We start from the raw sequence: 20,564 nt of genomic DNA, 5'->3' as shown, positions 1-20,564 counted from the left end.
ATTGAGCCAGGAAATTGACTTTGAAAGTGCTTTCAATTGCTTGAGCAAAAGCCTTGCTGCTGCTTTATAATTTTATGAATCCAGAAGCCCTTTATTCTTAATCCTGCCCTACTTGTCTCTACTTATGCAGAACTCCCACTGGGAGTTTAAAAACAGGGCAGATTATTTGTTCGAAATCACTGAAAGCAAGTGAGCAAGCATGGAAGTAGAAGTAGTTCAGAAGTCTTTGAGAAAGAAATTCCACTGTTGCTGAAGGAAATACTAATAATATGCCTATCTTCATAGGAAAATGCAAAGTATATCACAAGCTCTCCTTGACTGTTGAAAGACTGGAATGGGAGCTGGTGGTAACGTTCTGCATTTCAAGAAGCCCAGCTTGATCCCCCCCAAAAAAAATCCATTTTCAAGATGGATAGGTATGAGGAACTGGTGGATGCAGAATGAATGCTTAAATTCTTTACATATATGAAAAAAATGTATTAAAAATTCAATGTCAGCTTTGCACGTAAGGTTGGGGGACATGCTCCTGATACGTCATTTTTTAAAATTGTTATGATCAGGGCAAGGGACTGGCAGTACCAGGAGAAGATTATGGTTTCTCAAACCTATCATTTCCCCATGCCTTTATGCTGATCTTAGAGGAATAACATCTGAATGAGTTCCTCCACTTCTACAGTCCAAGCCTATGCATCTCTACTCAGAAATAAATCCCACTGTGTTCTATGGGGCTTACTCCCAGGTAGGGTGCATAGGATTCCAGCCTTAGGGCCCTGTGCAGGATAGTATAGTCAATGGGATTTGCACCATCCTGCAAAAGGATCCCCCTTCTCCTTTCCAGCATCCTTTTCCTGAGTCCAGCATTTATAGTGTCGGATCCTGGATTTGTGTGCCCACACACACTGATGCAAGCCAAGGCCATTAATACAACATTATGTCAATGTTCGAGTTGTTTTTCAGGACAGAGCTATCTATCCTTTACCACTCTGTATTCTTCTTTATCTCCACTTCCGTGGGCATTATAGTGTTGCCAAGCGAATTGTTTGCAGGGAAGACAAAGCTGTCTCACCTATTGCATCCTTGCAGTGTGGCTTAAATGATGAGGCAAAAACAAAGGGAAATTTCCAAGCAGACTCACAAGAATGCATTCAGCTATAAAGACATTTTTCCAAACACTCACAAGCCTCGTTAAAGACTCTACCATATCCCCATAAAACTACAATTTGAAAACAGATGCGATTTAAGGAAAACAGGATGGCTAAAATGTGGTGTTGCCCAATGGCGGGCAAAGGCTCTCCAAGATTTCCAAATACTGTGGGATGTAATTAAAATGGCATTTTTCAAACACATGCATTCCCAAATAATATTTTTTCCTGAGTATCACTGTAAGACTATTTTTTTAAGGTGTATCACGTTAGCTGTTGTGTTGCTTTACATAGCAGTTCCAAATGATAGCCAATCTGATGCACAAATCTGATTCTCATTAAGCAGAAATTACTTCCATTTGATGCATTGCATTTCTGTCTTTCCCTTCCTCCAAGCAGCTCGCAGCAGTTTTGAAACTCACAACAACTTTAAAAAGACAGAGGTTAGACCAGTGATTTCCAACCTTTTACATCTCACGTCACACTGACAAGGCACTAAAATGGTCAAGGCACGCCACCAGATTTTTGACAATTGACAGGGCATACCATGCTGCCAGTGGGGGGACACATTCCCCATTGACCTTATTAATAAATGACCTTCCCCCAAATTCCTGTGGCACACCTGTGGACCACTTGCAGCACACCAGTGTGCCATGGCACAGTGGTTGAAAATGGCTGGACTAGACTGAGATACAGTGACTTGCCCAAATTCACCCAGTGAATTTCGTAGCTGAGTAGGCTTTTTAGTCTGGGTTTCTCATATCCAAACTTGAATTTAAGCCACTGTCCCCTAAATCTAAGTCTCAATCTGGTGGTGCAATGGCCCACTAGTATGGAGCCATGACACAACTTAAGCTGATGTAATTTCACTGATTTTCACTGCTATACTGTCTTGAAATAATGTAATCTGATCTACAGCCTAATTCTATGCAGGATTGGGCTGCCAGGAGGGATGCATTACAGCAGCTGAAGCCACTTCTGCTGTTGTAAAATGGCTGCTGATGGCATGCACAGTGCTCCACTAGAGGCTATTTTGTGTGCATTGCTGCAAGAAGCAGTCCATAGCTGCCTCCTGACCTTTTTGCACCTTCTAGACCTATTAAGTCAGCAGTGAGGTGGGTGGGGAAGGGGAGGACTGGGAGTGAAAGTGGATGGGGAGGAACAGGGGACAGGGATGCAATAGGAGGGCATAGATCCTGCTGAAAAGGTGTGAACCAGATCCTATTCCCTGCATTAAGAAGCTCCCTACCCCTTTTCTCTATGCAGGCATATGTCACCAAAAGTGGTGGTGTATGTTCAAGGAGATCCATAGGCAGCCCCACAGCTTGCATTTATTCTTACCTCCCTTTGCCCTCATGTCACCCCACTGGATACAGTACATGCCTTTTGGCATATCTGCATCAGCATGGCTGGTGAGGGATAGGATTGGGGCATTAAATTATTTCTAGGTGCTTTTTCAGAAGTCAAAGTGGCAAAGTGAAGACAAAGGCCATCTGACAGAACCAGTGACAGCATTAAAGGCCTAATCCTATCCAACTTTCCAGAACTAATGCAGCCATGCCAACAAGGCATGTCTTTGTCTCCTACTGTGGCTGGGTGGTTAGAGGGGAGGTTTATGGAGTAGCTAGTGCGGTTTCTAGACCTGTCTTCCACTATTCTTTTGTCCCTGCAATGGGTGTTTCTGGCCAGTCATGCAAAAGGTGAATGCTTTGCTTGTTAAGGCAAACCCCTTGGCCAGACTCAAACCCGTCTTGTATGTATCTTTGTGCAGGGAGCCAGTAGAATCCTGCTCTGCTTGGGTATTGTTGCAGCTCCCCTTGTGACTCATTCTAGTCCCTCCCCTGGCAAATGGGTTCCTTCCTGCTGGTGAATGCCCCACAGGACTTAAACCCTTGCCATGGAAGAGTTGTGTGTTTTTCCCCCCATATCTTAGGACTGAAAGAGGGCTGCCATCTTTCTACCCTTGCTCTACTCTGCTCAAAAATGTATTCCTTGGACATGTTTATGTGAGTGGGATAAGGGCACCTGGACCCTGACATGGGAATTCTGCCAGTTGTGACTTCCTCTCTTACTACATGTTTACCATTTGCCAGTACTAAGCAACAAGGGCCCCAAAAATGGGGGTGGGGGAGGCGGGAGGTGGTTTCACACTTCAATACGAACCAGCCAATTCTCTGGTAGCAGTTGCATAGCAAGAGATTGTCCCTATATGATTGTGTCTTGAACCTCAGTCAATCTGAAGTTTTGGGACAACTGACACAAGTTACAAATGAATCAACAGCGACCATATATGGAGCTCTTCCCCTTCCCCCCCCCCCCCCAAACTCCAAGTTGTAATAATATGGAAATAGTCATTTCCCTCTTTCCCCTGTTCATCTGATTTTTGGCTGAATATCTCAATAAGAGAAATCCAATACAAGTGTAGTGAAGGCCATGCATTTTGCTTGCTTAGCCACTGAGAGACAGGAATGAAGGTGTGAGTCAGTTGTATGGATACCATATGAATCGGTTTCTCCATGCCCAGCTGTACGATGGAATTGTTATTATTTCAGCATCATGTGTTCATTTCTGGTCAAAGGCATGGCCTGCAATACGACCAACCATTGTTTAGCTTGGAGCATGAGAGGGGAGGGAGGGAATGCTGAATCCCTTCTGCCAAGCCACACAGTCTGCTTTTGCTGAGTGCGATGAATGTATAATCCTTCAAGCATTTTAAAGTCTGTTTGTGTTCCATAAAGTTTTCAGGCCTATAGGTGTCCATAACTAAGTACTTACAGTTCTGAGTGTCCTGATGTGTGAGCTCAACCATCTATCTGGATCACAGTGTGGCATCCTGTTTCCTTACGGACTACCACAGGGGAAGGGGGAGCAAACATACCCTCTGACAAGTAGTTTGCCCCCACCTACTAGCTCTTGCTGGATCCCTGTGGTAGCTTGAAGAAAAGGCTCTACTCAGAGTGCTTTTCTTTATTGACAATATATAGATATAGTGTTCAGGAGTTCCCCATGAATCACTTCCATCTGTCAGTGACAGAACTGGGGTGGAGAAGAGGACTTCAGAACTAGGAGCCTTCCAAAGCCACTGACATTTGACTGTTACCTATAGTTTCCTCCTCTTTTTGTAGGAGACATTTTGCATCAACCCCCCCACCTGCCTTTAATTCTCACCTCCTTTCTCAGGCAAAAAGGAGACTTTTGCCATAGTTTCCACTCCTCTGCTGCACTACCCAGTTGGTGAGTAAGTGTCTGTAAGAGATGGGAGAATTCAAGGAATGAAGGAGTAAGAATTTTCTATTGTATTTTAAAATGTTGAATTTCTGTCTACTAAAGGCAATGGAAAAGGTGGCAAGCCTTCTGTGGGACAAATGAAATATATTTTCCATTATTTTTCACTAGTCAGAAAAAATTTCCAAAATAAAAACTCTCTCTCTCTCCTGCCAGCATCTGGAAATTATAACTGAATTGTAAACTGGAAACAAAAGTCCTAAGGATCTTACTTGAAAGTTAACTCCATCAAAATCAATAGAACTTCAAAGAAAATATATTTAGAATGTGAATGTAATATATCATTATTTTTCTGCTAGAAATCCAACATGTGTACCAAAGCTGGCCCACCCACTTCACCCTTTCTGTGTTCCTACCTCATTACTTGGCAGTAAAACCCATTGCGTTCAGCAAGACATACTCCTAATTTACTGTACCTATATGCTTCTCACACCTGAGTCCACGGCAAACCCCATGGAACACAGTGAGAATCATGACTTACTTCCAAGTCAACCTGCTTAGGAATGGGCTGTCAGTGTTTTGCAGATTCCCAGCCTTCTCCATTGTAAAACTGTCCCCACTCACTTGGGACAGTGTGGGAGAGCGGTCTACACATGAAAAGGGATGTGCAGGGAGGTTTCGTGTGCACCTGTGTAAACATGGGATTCTAGATGAGGGGGAATACGTACATGTAAACCTTTGTCTTGTGTGTCCCCTTTACACTGAATTCAGTTAAAAATTGGTTGGAGAATCTGTTGCAGCTCCCTTGCAAATCCCACTTACATAGCCAGCAAACAAGAGACTGTGGTCACCATAACTATGTTAGTACTTGTGTTCAGTCATGTTTCATGCTGCTAGTTAATCTCTTCCTCTTCCAGCCATGAGCACAATATTTGTGAGCTGGAATCCTATGTGATGCCCTGCCTCTTCTGACCAGCTGGGCAATGCAATCTACTGATGAAAAGCAATATACTTGCAAATAGCCAATGGAATAGCCAATGGAATACCCAACCCTTTGTCACTAAGCATCAGAAAATGATGAGCACTCAGTCCTGACTGTTTCACTCTCTTGCAGATACCTTGGATCAAATCTGTCAGTTTTCTGCTGATACAGAAATGGTTTGCAGGTTCCATGGCACTGAGATAATTTCTTTTAAAATTAAAGCTCTAAAACTGGCTGGGCCCTAGCTGTTGATTTATTCAGTCACTCTTGTCTCCAACTGAAACAGATGGGATCACCCCAAACATGGGGTCGTTAAAGGGCCAGGAGCTGGCATGCCCAGTTGCCTTGTTGCCATGACAGCAATGTTAATAATACCTTTATTTAAAACTGAAATTAACAGTTGACCCTTGCAGCCTTTCTGTGAAATGCAAAATCATGCCACATAACATCAAAGGCTGTTCTGTGCTTATAAATAAATTAGGCCGAACTACGGTATCATACATTTCATATGAAGTAATCTGCTTTTCAGAATCCAAAAATATCTGGACCACTTGTGACCTGCAACAGTACAGTATGAAGAAAAATCTGCTTGCATCCAAAATCCAGTTTTTCCCTTATTTTATAAAATCAGATTGACTGGGTTCTCTCTCTCTCTCTCTCTCTCTCTCTCTCTCTTCTGGAATGTATTACTGGAAATAGGAAATTTGGCTCTGGTACCCAATTAAAATGATTTCAGTCACCTCAGCTTCAGGGGATTGAGTTTCCTTGGATTGCTTGATAGAAAGTACAGCTCGAGGTTATTGCTTGGCCGAAATGGGAAAAATGTTTTGCATGCCACTTGGGCTAAAGAAAGTGAAGCTATCTTCAGCTCCCCCATCTGAACCTGCCTTACCCAATCCTTTGCATGGCTACTCAGAAGTAAGTCTCACATCACTTACTCACAGTGGAGTAAGTGGAGCTTACTCACAGGTAAGTGTAGATAGGAGTCATCTGAGCCAAACCACTAAGGGCGCAATCCGAACCCCTTACATCAGTGCCTTCCAGCACTGGCATAGAGGTGCCAATGGGACGTGTGCTGCATCCTGCCATTGGGTGTCACTCACGCAGGCCTCCTCAAAGTAAGGGAATGTTTGTTCCCTTATATCAGAGCTGCATCAGTGCTGGAAACCACTGACATAAGGGGTTAGGATTGCAACCTAAGTCATATAGTATTGACAATACTGAATGGTGTTTGCTCCTCACAGTTTTTTTTTGGGGGGGGGGCGGGAAGCCTTTCTCATCCTTACATGGAGATATCAGGAACTGAACCTAGGCCCTCTGACACACAGAGCATGTGCTCTTCCACTGAGCAGTGGCCTCATTCCTCCCCCAAAGAACTGTGCAGCTCAACTGGCTGCCAAATAGTTCTTCCCAAGCACACTGCCCACTTGGCACCTGCTTTGCTTCTCTCTTGATTTTGTGCACAAGTTTAATGGGGAGCTTGCAGAACAATGCTTCAGTGTGAAACCTGAGTAAAAGACACTTGTGTTAACCTGATGATCAGTCCTTTGCAAGAAATACTCGGATGTTGAGGTGCTGCTTAGTGTATCCATAAATATGCATAGTTTTGCAAGCTCCTGTGTCATAGTACATTCATATGACAACATTTGCCATAGCTACAGAGCATTCAAAAAATGCTCTGCTGCTCTGTTGATGTGATAGTATGGGTTATCTTTCCATCTGAGTATTTATTTAGTTGCTTTCCTTTAAACAAGAGGTAATACATTTATTTTTTTCTTGACTGTTTCCATCTGGGGGAGACATTTGTTTTTCACATGTTCATTCCACCTGTCCTCCAAGGATCTTAGGGTGGTGTACACAGTTCCCTCCTTTTGTCCTCACAACAACCCTGTGAGGTAGGGTAGGCTGAGAGACAGCAACTGGCCCACTATCACTCCAGAAGTTTCAGGGCTGAGCAGGGATTTGAACCTTGACCTTCCAAGTCCAACACCAGAATCACTATACCATCCTGACTTTCAACTTACTTTGGCAGTTAGGCATGATTCTTGGCAGCCACCATCTTTTTTTCACTGGGGCTTCAGGGATCAACCATGGGCCCTTGGGTGATCTGGAACTTTGGCTAATGCCCAAGTTGGCCAACTCCTGATGCCAACCCTGATAGGATTTGCCCCAAGCAGTTCTAATCAATACTGTTATACTTTTCAGGAAGGGGGGGGAGAGCAGAGTGACGCAAAGGTTGCTTAAGATCGAGTCCAGGAAGAAAAGTTTAAAACTTTTTAAGGAAGACTTGAACCCATTAAGTGGTCCTGGATTTTCAATACACCTTCAAAGTATGATATGGAGTGACTGTTGCCTGAAATCATGCCACACTGCTGACTTGGTAGGTAAATCTATTTTGGCTGACAGGACTGGCAACAAATATAGTTCTGGGAAGGATCTCTCCAGACTGGCAAAATGGGCAGCAAAATGGCAGATGCGCTTCAATGTCAGTAAGTGTAAAGTCATGCACATTGGGGCAAAAAATCAAAACTTCACATATAGGCTGATGGGTTCTGAGCTGTCTGTGACAGATCAGGAGAGAGATCTTGGGGTGGTGGTGGACAGGTCGATGAAAGTGTCGACCCAATGTGCGGCGGCAGTGAAGAAGGCCAATTCTATGCTTGGGATCATTAGAAAAGGTATTGAGAACAAAACGGCTAATATTAACCTATGTTAAGGCCACACCTGGAGTATTGTGTCCAGTTCTGGTCGCCGCATCTCAAAAAAGATAGTGGAAATGGAAAAGGTGCAAAAGAGAGCAACTAAGATGATTACTGGGCTGGGGCACCTTCCTTATGAGGAAAGGCTGCGGGTTTTGGGCCTCTTCAGCCTAGAAAAGAGACGCCTGAGGGGGGACATGATTGAGACATACAAAATTATGCAGGGGATGGACAGAGTGGATAGAGGGATGCTCTTTACACTCTCACATAACACCAGAACCAGGGGACATCCACTAAAATTGAGTGTTGGGAGAGTTAGAACAGACAAAAGAAAATATTTCTTTACTCAGCGTGTGGTTGGTCTGTGGAACTCTTTGCCACAGGATGTGGTGATGGCAACTGGCCTGGACGCCTTTAAAAGGGGATTGGACAAGTTTCTGGAGGAAAAATCCATTATGGGGTACAAGCCATGATGTGTATGCGCAACCTCCTGATTTTAGAAATGGGTTATGTCAGAATGCCAGATGCAAGGGAGGGCACCAGGATGAGGTCTCTTGTTATCTGGTGTGCTCCCTGGGGCATTTGGTGGGCCGCTGTGAGATACAGGAAGCTGGACTAGAAGGGCCTATGGCCTGATCCAGTGGGGCTGTTCTTATGTTCTTATGTTCTAATACACTGGAAATGTCTGTGAAACAGTAGAAGCTGCTTCATAACTGTAACTCCTCTGCAGAGTTCTCAAGTGATAACAATCACAGAGTTATCACTGTTGCTGTTATATATGGCACTGTTATATATATCTTACTCCTTAGGTCCTAATAGAGAATATGTCATTCTCTTAATCCAGCTGGACTAACTGCCAACATTATACATTCAGTGGAAATATGTAGAGCTGCAAGAAGCTCTGTCATGAGCTCAAACACAGAACTAAATCCTCTCAGATTTCTCAGGAGTTCCTGAGAAAGCCCAGGAAAGGGGCCAGGAATTTTCTACAGTGGCTATAGAATCTCCACCATCCATCTCTTAAGAATATCAACTGAAAGTCACTTTAAGCAAGATAAACGTTTTCTGTTCATTTACTAAGGGCGTAATCCTGAAGCACCCATGGGCCAACACAAGTCCCTTGCGCTGGCCCAGGAGGGTTGCAAATGTGCTGTAAGGTTTATGTCATCACTTCTGACATTCAGGTGTTGCCTGAATACGCTTAAGATACGGCGATCATTGTGCTGGCATTGGGGTCCCTACATATTTTCATTCTAAAAAGTGGGTTGTGGTGCTAAAAAGTGGGTCATGTGCTTGAGAACCACTGCCTTAGGGCATCTCTCCATGGTGATAGTGGTGCCTATTGCTGTGTTCTCTGTATAGGGGCTGAGGAGCAGAACCCCAGAGATAGCCATTCATTGGCCCTGCACTTGTCCCATCCACTGCTCCATTCACCTTGGCGGTGCTTCCTTGGCCACTGGCATTGAAATTGGGTGGGTGTGCCTCCCAGAGGCATCTGGTAGGCCTCTGTGAGTTACATGAACCTAGAAGCTGGAACAGATAGGCCTTTGGCCTGATCCAGCAGAGCTCTTCTTATGTTCTTACATGGTGATTGGCTCCTCGGATGTCACACTGATGACGTGCCAACTTTGCACCAATAATGCAACATTAGAACACCACCAGAATGCACCAACACTGCCAGAACACAGCAACACCAGCAGTATGTACCAGCATCAGAACACACCAATGCTCCATAGATGATGGGCTGTGCTGGGGTTCCACGACAGTGTTATTCTTGGGAAGGACACTGGGAGGGAAGACCGCTGGCATGGTGTTGCCCGAATGGGCTTAAGATACGGCAGTCACTGTGCTGGCATTGGCACATCCTTGGCATGGCATCTATATAGGATTCTGGCCAGCAGTCACTGTGCTAATTTACTACAGCTTTCCCATTACAACTGGAATGGTCTGCCTTTGATAGTTAAAGGCAGCTGATGGGCCACAGACTGTTTCCTGCTTAGATTACTGCTGAAATTGTCCATCTGTCATCATGAAGAGACTGTGATGTTTGGGGAATGAATTTCTCAGATGGCTCTTTAATGATCTCATGAACTCTATTACACTGGGATTACAAGGGGATTACATTAATACATTACAGAAATCCTGAAAGGCAAGTATGATCATCCCCATATTGTAGCTGGAGAGCTGAGGCTAGGAGGAAGTCACTTGCCTGAGGCCACCTAGTGAGAATTCATAGTAAAGGCAGAATTCAAACTGGTGATGTCCCAATTCACAGCTCAATCTCCTAACCACTAGAAACATTAAAGCATTCCTTTCATACATATATTTTTTTTCCCATTTGGCTGTACAATAGCTACTATAATGTAGAAAAAAAATTTGCATCAAATTAAAGGTTTGTTTTTTAAAAAAATCTAATCAGACTAAATATTTCAGTTTAAAACTTTGATTAGGTTAATTTTTGCAAACACTAATTTTGAAAAATGACTATCAAATATCTCTTGTGTAAGGTAATATGAAATTATGACAAAGGGAGGGATATAGCCGAACATTTTTACTGGTCTGATCTTGAAAGTTTTGGGTCTTCTAGGGTCTGTTTCTCATACTTCAGGGTCATGAGATGGCTTCCATGAGCCTGATTTACAAATGTCTCAAATGAACAGGTCATGTATGGATTTGGTTCCAAGTCAGTCCTATGAACTTCAGGAATTATTGAGCAGTTAAATGGCCTGAGACAGAGCCATGTGCATGGATTGTACTTTTGAGGAAATGCGTGCACATCTTTTTCATGCACATCGCATGAAAGTGTCATGAAATTGCTAGCACAGGTCCAAGGAGACCTATTGTGGGGTGGGAAGCTTACAGAGGTGTAAGTCCCCTTTCACTTTTGAGCACATGCGGCTGCCTCCCAGCTTTAAATCAAAATAGTGAAAAGTGTCTTTGATGTACTACTGAAATGCAGTAGTTACAAAGACAAGGATGAAGTGCTGTTAGCAAATCTTACAAAATGGCTGAATATTCTCTGTAGCCTCCACTTCAGAGACCCATAGGGCCCTGGGAACAGAGAAGAGAAGGGAAGGGGGAGGCCATTCTTTTAATAAATGTGGAATTGGAAATTCTTAGCTGAATATGGCTCAAGGCCTAGCTGCTCTCAAAATATACACTGAAATGCCCGCTGGTATGGAAAGCAAATCTTGACTAGCTATGAAAAACTCAGTGAAATGTTGATGACTTTCACACTCTCTAGGTTGAGGGCCTTGGTTAATGACAACCAAGGCTGCAATCCTATCCACGCTTACTTGGGAGTGAGCCCCACTGACTGTAATGGGATTTACTTCTGAACATCCGAAGGCATCAGAAGTCTCCTTTGCTGGTCACCCTAAGGAGGAGTGGAATGGAAGAATTCTTTACTTGGGGCTTAGCTTTGACTGATATAGGGCACAATCCAAACCCACGCTGGAGTAGGCAAGCCAATGTGGGTTTGCAGAGAGCAGCAGCTCAGCCACAGGCAAGGGGAAGCTCTTCCCCTTACCTGTGGGTAAGGGCTGCATGCCCCATAGGTCTCCTCGGACCTGTGCCACCTCTGGCTTGAAGCCGCTCCGCTTGCCCCGGGGACAGGGGTTGGGATCCGGCGTAACCACTGGGTTCCAGTCCCGCTCCTGGCTCCTTGAGCTCCCGTCCCTGGGTCTACCCTCCCCCGCCCTCCCCCTGCCCAGTAACGCCCCCTCTCGCCTCCCCACACCCACCTTTGCCGCTTGTGTTGGCGCACTCGCACCAACACAAGCAGTGGCGGGGGAGCCATGGTAGAGGCTTCTGCCTCTGTCCACGCGTCGGCGCATCTGAATGCACCGACGTGGCTCCCGCTCACGGAGGCGCAAACGTGCTTTATGGCACATTTGCAACCCTCCAGGGCCACCTCTGCCGGCACAACTGGCGGTTAGGATTGTACCCGTAATAGAATAGAATCCTTTATTGGCATGTAAAAGAAACAAAACTACAACCATGTGCATGTGTTCAGTCAGGAAGTAAATCAACTTCTCGATTGCGCAGCTCAGAGAGCTGATACAGGAGCCACAGTAGTGGTTATTTCTGCAGAAGGATCAGGAAATAGGGTGATGATGAAGTTGAGATGCATAATTGAAGTATCTTGGGAGTGGGGACTATTTTCAGCGGCCAGACAGAAGAACTTTGTTGGCTAGTGGCTCCCAAAGTTCATGGTGCCCTTCTTTCATGGTGTTCTCTTCTTCCTGGCTCTCCCAGGTGCTGACATCTTGGATTGCACAAGATTTTGTGAGAATCATGCGAGATTATGCAGAATTCAAGCTGGCGGCACCCAGGAGAGTTGTATAGAAGAGGCTGCTGGGAACATTCCGTGGTGTTTCTGTGAGTTTGCCGTGGTGCCCTTCAGAGACATGCACTGAGCTCCAGGCCAGAGCAGGCAACAAATGCACTGCCCCCCCCCCGTAAGCTCAGTTTCTGAAACACACACTGTCTTCCCCCCACCCTCCAGAAATAATTAAAACTTGGTCTTCGGAGCACACTCTCCCTCCCTCCCCCCAATAAATTTAAAAACAAAACTCACCTCTTCTTCCCCCACTCATTGCTAGAGAGAGCTCAGCACAGGATTCCTGAAGCAACTAGAAAATGGTTGCTCCTTGTGCTTTAGACCAGGGGTGCTCCAACTCCGGCCCTGGTGCCATTTGCCCCTGGGGGACCCTCAATCCAGCCCGTGAGGAGTCCTCAAGTCCCCAATGGGCCTCTGGCCATCCAGAGACTTGCTGGAGCCCACGCTGGCCCAACACAACTACTCTCAGTGTGACGGCTAACTGTCTTACCTGACTGTTTGAAGCCATGCCATTTCTCCTGGATGACTAGGAACTGCCTCCCCCCTCCACCTTCTCCCCAACTCATCCAGGGTAAAAACCTTCATCCAATGGTCATTAGTTTCTCCAGAGATGGGCAAAAGAGCACACTTCCACCTCTCCCCTCCCCCGATTGATGAAAAACCAAAACTTTAACCCTTCCTTGCCTCCTTAATGGAACTTCCCTGCTGCTTGCCCACTCTGAATGATGGCCTCATGAAGTCTTTCACACTGCAAAAAAAAGAAAGCAAGACACCCAGACACAGACAGACTTGAGTCTGCATGCATGGGGACACAATTCCTGGTCAGTGGCCTCAGACTTGAATCAGTGCCGGAGTCACTGGCACACCTGACTCGAGTGTATGTGAGTTCAGCAAAAAACACATGTTTGTGCACCTTGAACTTGAGTCACCTGACTCAAGGTCCCATCCCTGCTTGGTATTAGTGACAGTGATAGCACCCAGTGCGCCATCAGTGTAATCCCATGCAGGATTTGGCCCAGGGGACTCAATCAGCACCAGCAAAGGAGTTGTGGCACGTGTCTTGCCCTGCCTTATGGTTTCAGACACTGGGAAAGCAATGAAATTAGGATTATTCCAAAGCAATATTTATTAGCCAACCATGCTCAGGAGATATGGAGTTGCAATGAATGCTGCTCTGTTTTCCTTTTCAGTGTTGGATAGGTTACAAATGCAGAATTTTGCCACTCAGTCCCCTACTACACCAGTTAATCAAACCCCGTGTACACTCACTGAATAAACTTTCAGAGGGAAAGGCCTCGGAATGAATCACGTTTGCACTGTGGTATGTCCATTAGACTGGACACCAGCCCATTAATTAAACTGTCCATAGACATATTGTCTCTGCCTTTTTATTTTATTTTCCACTGTAATCAACTGAGAGAGAGAGAGAGAGAGCAAGCGAGAGAGCGAGAGAGAGCGAGCAGCCTGAAGATAAATGTGTTTATAGACTGGGCTTGGGTTGGTGTTTCAAATTCCTTTTAGCTGTGAACAATGACATGACTTCACACATTGGCTGCACAGTACAAGGGGAAAATAAATAGTGCCAGAAAGCTGCATCAAGCAATGTGCATTTAGAAATGATGCCGGTGTGCCTGGAAGATCCATATTGTCCACCTTGGGAATCCTTATTTATTACATGTAGTGGCTGCTCTTTATCCAGAAAGCTCATAGCTGCTTATGGGGTGGGGGTAAGTCCTGGTCCGGAGACGGACCAGCCAAGAACTGCTTGGCCTTAGCACCAACCATTCTTTGGGACTCTGCAAAACACGTTGAAGCAAGAGACAAGTTTAGAAATTCAAAATGACATTTCCAAGTGCACTGTGAGTTTTAAGTATTTTCTGTTATCATCATTCTAGGTAGCTGTTTTGCTACCTTATTTAAATGTTAGGGCCCAATCCTATCCAATTTTCCAGTGCCAGTGCAGCTGTGCCAATGGGGCATGCACTGTATCTTGTGGTGGGGCAGCAGTCACAGAGGCCTCCTTAAGGTATGGGAACATTTGTTTCCTTACCTTGGGGCGCATTGCGGCTGCCCAGGTGCTGCAAAATTAGATAGAATTGGGCCCTTAGCTACCTAAAATGTATTTCTGAATAAGAAGTGCTTTGGGATAATGATCACATTTGAACAAGCTAGTACAGAATTGTTATGTGCTCTTTAAATAGACATTATAAAATTAGGAGTCTGTCTCAAGAATTTGCAGCAGCATTAACTACAGTTAAAGTTAACCAAGTTTCTCTTTTAAACTAGCAACTGTAACTTGGTGGCTTCACCTGGGTAGCCTGCTTAACTTTAATCAGAGTTTAATCAGTGCCAGTGTACCTCTTAACCATGGTTAAGACACAAAGAGGACTTCATTCCAGGTCAGAAGGAGTTGTAGGTCACACACATTTCCAAGGATTACTCTTGCTTTGTTAACCACATTTATCTCTTATTGTTCCACTGGGGTTGTTACAACACAAATGAAAAAAGAAAATTTTTCCTCAACTAATGTGTCCACACGGATGCATCCACTGTGTCTGTTATAAACATTAGTCAGCTACAACACTGTTGACCTTCTCGAGCAGCAGTGGATAAACGTGGAGAAAGTTCCAAAGGAACAGAGAAGGTGCAACGGATGAGCTTCAGGGGGCAAAATACACAGCATATAATAAGCAACTGTACAACATGTTCTTGACAAATACATTAGTCTTGATTTGCTTCTCTGCCTATAGTCTTCCATTCCCTGGATGAGATGAGGCATCTGCAGCTTTGCTTGTGGCTTGCCACTGCGAGGTAGTACACATATTCAGATTCAAATGCATTCTTTTTAGACATTTATATATTGTTTGCTACTCAGATGCTTTTCTGTCTGTCAATCTTCCATTCCCATGGATGAAGCATCAGCCATTCTCAGGTGCGAATCCACATCTGTATTGTCCACCTTGGGAATGCTTATCTAACATTTTTCCGAGTTGCTTTTATGTCTGAGAATACGCAATGGTAAAAATTGGATAGTCCCCAAACTTAAAAGCCAGTGTGAAGTTTCTTTCTAACAAAGTATGATGATTCCAAAATATGTATCTCCACATTACGAAACACACACGCACAGCTCCAGGCCTCTAACTACTGCATATTTCAAGAGATCACAGAACTCCCGCTGATATTTTATTTCCCTTGATTCTTTCGTCCAAATTACTGTTATCAAGCAGCTGCTAATTTATCTTTTCTGCTTTCTAACTTTACCTCTGCCCCTGCTGCCACCCCCCCATCTGAAAAACAAATTTCACTCTGCAGGGAAAAAGTAGCATTTCCAGAAACTGTAGCGTTTCAAGGGTTTTTCAGAAGTGTTTTGGTACAAAATGTCAAAGTCTTATTGAATATAAATTGTACATTTCAAAAAAGTAAGTACAGTAAAACATGATTTAATTTAATATGTGTTCTTACCTTGAGAAGCATTTTAAGTTCAGCTGAGATCCAGTGACACCACTCTGCCAATGGAGATGGGCCAGTGTAATGTTGGGATATGCCAATGCAATGTTCAGCTGATGTATATTGGCAAAATCATTGCAACTCCACTGGTGGAGGATCTAAAACAAGGTGGCAACAGGGTCATGTACGAAGTCTAGGTGTAACTGCTTTTTCAGATAGGGGGAAGGGGCTAAAGAGTTGCTCATCAGTCATGAAAATGTTGGACAAAACTATGTACCATTTATAAAGCTTTGCGACTAACACCCCCAGATTCCTTTGGGGAGCCAGAAGGAGTGTAAATGCTGAACCAATATAGCCTTTTATGATATTTTTCCAGTGTTAATTTCCTGTTTCATTTCAGGATTGGAAATGTCCTAGACTCCAAAACCCACTTCAACAGAGCCAGCATATTGTGATTATCCTGCACATTGGACTATAAAACATAATCAATCTACTTGGTAGTCAACAAGAACTGGGGGGAAAAAAATAAAAAAGTCATACTTCTGGTTTAATATGGAAGGTGCCCAAAATAAATTTCCTTTTCCTCACCATGTTTTCTACTATGATTCTTCTCAGCAGTTTTCATAGATGTTTTCATTCTGGAGAACAATAAAGTGGTCATCATCCCTGTGGTGTTTTCCGCTCTTGTTTTTAAAAGCTTAATTAACTGCTGGAAATCATATTGTGCTGCTGTACTATGGTGCTATGGTTGTGCTAGATGGAACAGGTGTGTGCAAGGTTGAATGATGAGTTGCTAACATTTTACTCTGCTTGCCACGTGCATCGGTTAGACATAGGTCCCCTGTAAATGTGGGCATTAAAAAAATTACCCCTGTGGGGTTTAGCGTTGCCAGCTCTGACTGAAACTACTCCTTAAGATCTTTTTTTCAGCTTGATTGAATGTTGAAAATTCCCAGAGGTCCTGTTAAAATCTTTAAGATTGCTTTCAGAAATCATCTAGAGCAGTGGTTCTCAAACTTTTAGCACCGGTACCCACATTTTAGAATGAGAATCTGTCAGGACCCACTAGAAATGATGTCATAACTGGAAGTGACATCATCAAGCATGAAAATTTTTAACAATCCTAGGCTGCAATCCTACCCACACTTTCCCAGGAGTAAGTTCCATTAACTATCATTGTTAAAAGCATATATATAGTAGCCTGTTCAAAGTACAGATCTGTAACATTTCCCCAAATGCAGTCACATGCCATGGTACCATCAAGTCTGATTTATTAAAAATAAAATATTGATGGGGACCCACTTGGACTTGGTTTGTGACCAACCTAGTGGGTTCTGACCAGGGCCTAGGAGAGGAGGGTAAAGGGGGTAATTTGTACCTGGGCCCAAGATCAAAAAGGGGGCCCAGGAGCCAAAGGAGGGGCTCAGAAATTTCCTGGAATCTTACATTTTCCAATCTCACCCAGACTCACTGCACACGTGGGATGTTGGGGGCATTACCATGGCAGCGACTACTGTCACAAGCTGTACACACCAGGCCCAGGAATGCATACATTCCTTAACAGTGTGACATCTGGGAAGAAACGGACCTGTTACAGTAGCTCTTTGGTTTGTGGATCTGCTTACCGTGAAGGAGTGTGTAGGAGCTGAGCAACACAGCTGCTATAGAAGTCAGTTTTGGTGTACACGTGACGCTTTCCATTCTAGTGTGAGCCTAACACAATGACACTAATCTCCTGCAATGATTTTCTATATTTGAAATATTTTAGAGGGACTTAGGAGTGTATTTGGTTTTCCATGTTATTGTATCTAGCTGCCAATGCCAGGCAGGGTTGCTGTGAGAACAAAAGGAGGGGAGGAACTCTGTACACCATCCTGAACTCCTTGGAGGAAAGATGGTATAGAAATGTAAACAATAATGTCCTGTTAGGATCTGGCTGTGAGGCACCAATCTTATGAACGCTTTTCTGGGAGTAAACACTATCGAACACAGTGGGACTTACTTCTGAGTAGATGCACAAAGGATTGTGTAATAGGCAGAATGAAATATATATATATATATATATATATATATATATATATATATATATATATATATATATATATATATATATATATATATATATATATATAATATAATAAATCCAGGATATATATATATATATAATAAATCCTTTATATATAATATTATATATATATATATATATATATATATATATATATATATATATATATATATATATATATATATATATATATATATATATATATATCCTGGGTTCTGTCTTCTTCAGATTGGGCTGTATTTATTGACTGTTTTAACTCTGATTATTGTTGGTTTCACACTCAGTTTTCCTTTGAGTGATGTCTGGTGAGATCTCTCTGATCAGTATCACCGGAAGGTCCTACAGAAGAACAATCTAAAAAAACAAAACACTGATAACGCAAATGCCCCTTGCTCTACTAATTGTGCACAGTGCCTATCTGAGAGTTTAATTACATACAGTAGGTGTTTCCAAAATGAACTTGAGAATGTATAATCCTGTGTACAGAAACAGCAGAATTTGGAATTAAATTGAGATTGTAGTTGCTCAGTTTCACATGTTCACTCTGAACTCTGAACATTGACACTTGTTCAAAGCTGGGATCATCAGCCTTTTGGCACATATGCAGTCCAAGGCTATATAAGTCCCATTTAAAGTCATGAAACTTATTCCAAGCAAACATGCATTGGACTGCGAGTGTAAGCTTCTAGTCCTGTACTTTGATTTTTTGCCCCAATGTGCATGACCTTACACTTACTGACATTGAAACGCATCTGCCATTTTGCTGCCCATTCTGCCAGTAACTGTTACCCTGCACATACCCGATCTCCTCTGATCTCGGAAGCTAAGCAGGGTCAGGCTTGGTTAGTACTTGGATGGGAGACTGCCTGGGAATTCTGGGTACTGTAGGCTTATACCATAGTCTTTCGAGACTGCCAACCATTTCTGCCCAGTCTGGAGAGATCCTTCTGGAGCTCCTCACAATCACTTCTGGTCTTCACCACTCTGAAAAGTTTGGTGTTGTCTGCAAACTTAGCCACCCCACTGCTCACCCCTGTCTCCAGGTCATTTATGAAGAGTTGAAAAGCACCAGTCCCAGGACAGATCCTTGGGGCACACCGCTTTTCACCTCTCTCCATTGTGAAAATTGCCCATTGACACCCACTCTCTGTTTCCTGCTCTTCAACCAGGTCTCAATCCAGGAGAGGACCTGCCCTCTAATTCCCTGACTGTGGAGTTTTTTCAGTAGCCTTTGGTAAGGGACCGTGTCAAACGCCTTCTGAAAGTCCAGATATATAATGACCACGGGTTCTCCTGCATCCACATGCCTGTTGACCTTTTCAAGAATTCTATAAGGTTTGTGAGGCAAGACTTACCCTTACAGAAGCCATGCTGATTCTCCCTCAGCAAGGCCTGTTCATCTATGTGTTTTGAGATTCTATCTTTGATGAGGCATTCCACCATCTTACCCAGTATAGATGTTTGGTTGACTGGCCTATAGTTTTCCCCTCTTTCCCTTTTTAAAGATTGATATGACATGTGCTATCCTCCAATCCTCTGGCACCATGGCCGTTTTGAGGGACAAGTTGCATATTTTAGTCAAGAGATCAGCAACCATGCTTCAATTCCTTAATAACTCTTGGGTGGATGCTATCAGGTGACTTATTGATCTTTAATTTATCAATGAGGTCTGAAACATCTTCTCTTTTAACCTCTATCTGACTTAATTCCTTGGTCAGGAGGGGCTGTTCGGGCAGCGGTATCTACCCGAGGTCTTCTGCCGTGAAGACAGATGCAAAGAACTCATTTAATTTCTCTGCCATCTCTAAGTCTCATTTTATCTCCCCTTTCCCTCCCTCACCATCCAGAGGGCCAACAACTTCTCTGGCGGGTTCCCTGCTTCTAACACATTTGAAGAAGCTTTTATTATTCCCCCTAATGTTGCTGGCCATGCATTCCTCATAGTCTCGCTTGGCCTCCCATATCACCTTCTGACATTTCTTTTGCCACAGTTTATGTTCCTTCTTATTCTCCTCATTAGGGCAAGACTTCCATTTACGGAAGGAAGCTTCCTTGCCCTTTACAGCCTCTCTAACATGGCTTGTTAGCCATGCGGGCACCTTCCTGGATTTAGTGGAGCCCTTCTTCCTTTGTGGTATACACCTCCGCTGGGCCTCTATTACTGTTGTTTTAAGCAGCCTCCATGCACTCTGAAGAGACTGGACTCTTTTTACCTTCCCTTTCAACATCCTTCTAACCAGCCTCCTCATTTGAGGGAAGTCCGCCCGTTGGGAGTCAAAATGGCAGATGCGTTTCAATGTAAGTAAGTGTAAGGTCATGCACAGTGGGGCAAAAAATCAAAACTTTAGATATAGGCTGATGGGTTCTGAGCTGTCTGTGACAGATCAGGAGAGAGATCTTGGGATGGTGGTGGACAAGTCGATGAAAGTGTCGACCCAATGTGCGGCGGCAGTAAAGAAGGCCAATTCTATGCTTGGGATCATTAGAAAAGGTATTGAGAACAAAACGGCTAATATAATGTCATTGTACAAATCGATGGTAAGGCCACACCTGGAGTATTGTGTCCAGTTCTGGTTGCCACATCTCAAAAAAGACATAGTGGAAATGGAAAAGGTGCAAAGGAGAGCAACTAAGATGATTACTGGGCTGGGGCACCTTCCTT

General features: G+C 43.8%; 1 pseudogene; it reads left to right on the top strand.

Moving 5' to 3' along the window:
* Positions 1-18,676: 18,676 nt before the first annotated feature.
* On the top strand, positions 18,677-18,793 carry LOC136637641 (5S ribosomal RNA; annotated as a pseudogene).
* Positions 18,794-20,564: the final 1,771 nt, after the last annotated feature.

Source organism: Tiliqua scincoides, chromosome 1 (genome assembly GCF_035046505.1).
Source record: "Tiliqua scincoides isolate rTilSci1 chromosome 1, rTilSci1.hap2, whole genome shotgun sequence".
NCBI lineage: Eukaryota > Metazoa > Chordata > Lepidosauria > Squamata > Scincidae > Tiliqua > Tiliqua scincoides.
The sequence above is the reverse complement of the archived record's forward strand: the minus strand, read 5'-3'. Positions and strand labels throughout refer to the sequence as shown.